Genomic DNA, 4,993 nt, shown 5'->3' on the forward strand with positions numbered 1-4,993 from the left:
CCCGGGGGGAAGGGCCTAGAGGCAGGGACAAGCCACTGCCCAATCAGGGATAAAGTGGGAGTGGAACAGAGTTGGGTTACATTCCAGTGTCGGGGATGGATGCGGCAGGGACAAACCATGTGATACAGTTTCCAAGGAGGGCAGGGGATACAATAGAAAAACATTACACAAGCCAATATAAAAATGAAACACAATATAAACCAAATTAACACACTGTAACACTTTTGGATGGCATTTAATCTGAGAAAGGAGAATATTTGCTGGCTCATAAAATGACTGAGGCTGGGAATGCAGGAGGTTTACACCTTGTCTCCTTAGCGCATTTTTTTATAAGTCACAACTATATTTTTTGGTAATACACTAGTAAAAAAGAGTATTTTTTACTTATCTGTAAGTGTGCTGCTCTTGATAAAGTATAAGAAAACATATTTACTTAAGTTGACATGGAAGGTGAACACAGATATTTCACTTCTATATTAGGCTTCTTACAAAAAATCTGATATAGCCCCTTTTAGGAATTACCAGCGATTGCAAAGATGAACGCAACATTCAGAGCAATATATACAGTCAACTCTAGGCCTATAAGTTATTAGGTGGGTATTACAGCTTTCTAAGCAAAAGGACTTGATGTACTCAATTATTAGACAAATCTGTATGTGATACAGAACTTCATGATTCCCAACATCTCAAAGTTAGCCAACACAAATTAATAACAGAAGAATCATTATCATCTAAAGAATGTTCTGCCACTCATTTAAACAAGGCTGGAGACAGCCTAATCTTTATCACAAAAATGACCTATCAACTGTTCCTGCAAAATTGTCTTTGGTTTGGATGTTGTTCCATTTAGGAGCATTTTATAGATTTGGAAAAAAAAAAAAAAAAAAAAAAAAAATCATGGGGTTGAAAAAAAATAATTTCAGGCAGTAATTTGGGGGTTGGGTTGAGGGTTTTTTTTAATAGAAGATCTCCAGAATAAATCCTACTACAAGATTCAGGCAAATTGGGCAAAGATATTTTGACTAAAGTTATTGTTCAGTCAGGTGGGATTCAAAAACTTCTGTTTCAAATGTCATTCATCTTCCATGATTCCACATGCAGAAATTCAGAAGTCATTTGTCTTCCATGATTCCAAACGAGGAAGACAAAATAAGGAACAGAAAATTCAGTGCTTATGAGGCAGAATCCAGTGAAAAGGATGTGGAGAGCTGTAAGGCTACAAAGCAACAGAAAGAATCTGTGGGAATTTAAAACACAGGGGAAGAAGGGTGTGAATGGGATATTTGTGAGTTGAATTTCTCAGAAAGGTAATATAAAATTAAGATGTGTAGATATGTCTAAAACACTACAGCCTCTTTGGGAAGAATAACTTTAGTCACAGATAACTAACACTGCCATTGCTTTTATCTGTCGTACCAAGATGTCTCTGGGAATAGCAAGGCACCTGGAGTGGATGAAGCAGCTTCCCACTGCTCATTCCCCCTTATGTGTGGGTGAGAGAAAAGACAGGAGTACACATTACAGCCAAGGCTGTGTTACACACAGGTAATATAAATATATATATGCATACTTTGCATCCATAGCTTTGAAGACTAGTCAGGTGGTTATTAACAGTAAAATGCAATGAGCTTGCTTTAAACCTTATGTAATTTACCAATTAGAAACTGATGGTTGTTGCCACAAGGAAGAGGATACAAAAACCCCCAATTTCTGTCACCTTTTTGAAATGCGTTTCCATTTAGTGCCATATGCCACAGACTTGCCCATTCCTGAACAATAGACACTTAATCTGATAAAAATAACCTAATTTTTTGGACCAACCCTATATCCACAGTATTCATTGCAGACATGAAACATACAGCAGCAGTGGAAAATAAAACATAATTGCAGTGGACAGAGTCTTAAAAATACAACCCTAAATTCGTTCTGATGGAATGCACATGTGGAAATAGATGATTAAATGTGTGACTACTATTGACTGCATCCATAGCTAATGTAAATTAGTCAATGTGAAATGTAGGTGTCCATTCTGCTAAAGACAAATTGCACCAGAGGATATAAAGATGGAAATTGTTTCCAGTGATTACCTAGACTCCTGGAAAGCAAAGACTTTATGGTCTTGATGGACCAATTCTGTTTTCCAGCTACATTGCTAGATTTTTCCCTAAGGTGGTGTCTGTAATTCCTATCTCTAATTTATAAAAAATACTTTTAAAATACTCATTATACTTTCAGTATACTTTGAGTGGACAGAGACACTTATAAATAATAGGTAATTTTCTTGTACATAGTATTGTCTAATACAGTTCTGAATTTCATTTTTCTCATTAACAACTTCAATAAGAAGCTTATAGCAAATATACATTTTTTATGCATTTGATTTGTTCATTTGTTTTTACCATATATTTTCTGATGCCAAATTTTTCTAAGTCTGTAAATGCATTTATTAAATTGAATGACAGAGGAAACCTCTTATTATCAAAAAGGAGTAAAAAACCTCAAAGGTAAGCTGGAATCCCTTAACATGATAAACAGTTTTACAGCATCAATAAAATGCATATTAATTTGTGGCCAGCTACTTGAGAGCCAAGTTTAAAAAAAAAAAAAAAAAAAAAAAAAAAAAAAGCCATCTGGTGCACAGGATTCTGCACAAGCCCAAACAAAACTGTTTTTTGAGAGCTTGCAAAGGCACCTAAGGTGCAGAAGCCAGATGGCAAATTTAGTGTTCATCAACAGACAGATTTTCAAGGCTCTGAGTGCAATATCATGTTTTTTCCGTTCTGCATTTCATTTTTAAATGACAGATACAAGCAGCAGTAGTTTGTTATGTAATTACCTGCATGCACATGCAAACTTCAAAAAAATGGATGGAACACACATATATTATTATTATAGTTTTGATTTGAGCATTAAATTTAAAAAGCCAGGCTGGTTGCCTATTAGCTCGTATTTGCACACACTTTAATTGCACGTGTGAACTCCCAAACTGCTAGCCACATTGAGAGCTGAACACAAAAAAATGTTAAGTCTCAGAGATCTGAAAAATTAAGTCTCTGTCTCTGTTGAGTGACAGAACTGCTATGATTTGGTCAATTTAACAATTTTTCACAATCTCACAGTGTGAGGAAGATTTCTGAAGAAAAAATAGGAGAATTTGTAGCCCATTATTAATCCCATTAGCTGGTTATTAGCTGGAGATTGATTATGCATAAAGTTCACCCAAAATAAGTTCAGTGAGCATTCCATACTTCTGAATGTTAAAATAGTTTGGGTTTTTTTACACTTTGTACATTAGAATGTATGAGTGTCCTTAGGAGAACAGAAAGCATTTTTATGAACATCATGAAGCTAACACTAGTCCTTTAAATCTCATACCACAAACAAATTTATCTCCCCCGCTCATTTTGAGAAATTCTAATCTGAGAATCTCAATCTCTTATTACCCAGTTAGGCACGACTCTTGGGATTTTCCCACCAAACAAAAATACCAGGAAGCTGATCAGTGTCATGGAAGTGGCCTACAAGTGACTGAGACCACTTGTGAAATCTGTCTAATCCAAGGTGCGAAATGTGCACTTCATTTTATGTGTTGAGTCCTGAGTATGTACATTCTTGTGTGAACTTCTTTCCTAACTACAATCTAAATACCTTCCAACATGTTAACCTAGAACTTTGTTGTACACAATCAGGAAGGATAGGTATACCTACTAATGTTCAGCACCTGTCTTCCTTGGTGTGGTGTTAGAACTACAGCTTATACTTTATACGCTTTACTGATTTGAAATGACTTGTCAGATAGGGCTAACTCGGCTTATACTAAAAGGCACCAATAAAAGATAAAACCAAAGCAAACTGTGTTTAAACAACTGTTGTAGTTACTATAGGTTTGTCTTATATGGAATTAAGAGAGCAGGGTTTTTTGATCAGTGAATACATCTGAGATAAAATTTGAAAATGAAGCTGGAAAACCTTTTAGCTTCTGGATGAACAATTTATGCACTAAGGAAACACTCTAAAGCCTCAGTAAGAAGCACTAGAGAATTGCTGAAGGTTTTTGGCCCATTGACATCTGTTAAATTGAGAAGCACCATGGAGATTGGCTGGTGCATTGTGGGTCTGTCACTGGGGCATGTTGCAGCTGCAGTAACTCATAGTTACATTGCTGAACATAATTTGATGCTTTTACAAGGTGATGGACTTGATAGATCTAGCTCTGTCTGGCATTTTCCTGTTTGATTTTAAGTATTTCAACAGAACATAAATATAAAATTATTTTTTACTTCAAAACTTCAGCATTTCAGGTGGTGTGCAGTGTGAGTGTGTCTAGGTTGCTATTCTATACCAGTCTCATTGTTATTAGGGTAATTGTCTCAGGGGAAGGAAAGGTGAGAATTGTCTCCCTCCGTAGGGAGAAGTGAGCTGTTTTTTTCCACTCTCCTCAGAGGGAAGATTGTTTGATTTGTTGCAGATCCCCTTCTCTGCTGCTGCTGCTTGCCGTCTGCCTGTCCCTTCCAGACGTGGTGTTAAAAAGTGGCAAGACAGCTCCAGGATGTGCTGAAAATCACCACTGGTGTGGGAACCAACACGTGAAGTCAAGCAGGGGAGGCAAGCCCAAGCCCAGCTGAGCCTGACCAGAGCCAAAAGGAGCCAAGCTGAGTCAAGATGAAGCTGCTGAGCCAAAGGGAGCTGAGCGGAGCTGGGCAGAGCAGTCAAAAGCAGCAGTGCGAGGAGCAGCCACACAGGATTGAGCCCAGTGTCTGAAACTGTGGTGCCTCACAACGTATGCTATCTGATTCTTGGGGGCTTATTCCATAGTTTTTTCCTTTGTCATGGGCATGGTGACCCAGCCACAGGAAGTGGTGGCCATCTTGTCTTTGTCCCATGGGTCATACAGACACAAGCTATGGCATCTGCCATCTTGTCTTTGTCACAGCAGCCACACAAAACCAGACTGGGGTGGTGAATACCCTTTCTATATGTGAAGGACCTTCCC

This window comes from Hirundo rustica, chromosome Z (genome assembly GCF_015227805.2).
Source record: "Hirundo rustica isolate bHirRus1 chromosome Z, bHirRus1.pri.v3, whole genome shotgun sequence".
Lineage (NCBI taxonomy): Eukaryota > Metazoa > Chordata > Aves > Passeriformes > Hirundinidae > Hirundo > Hirundo rustica.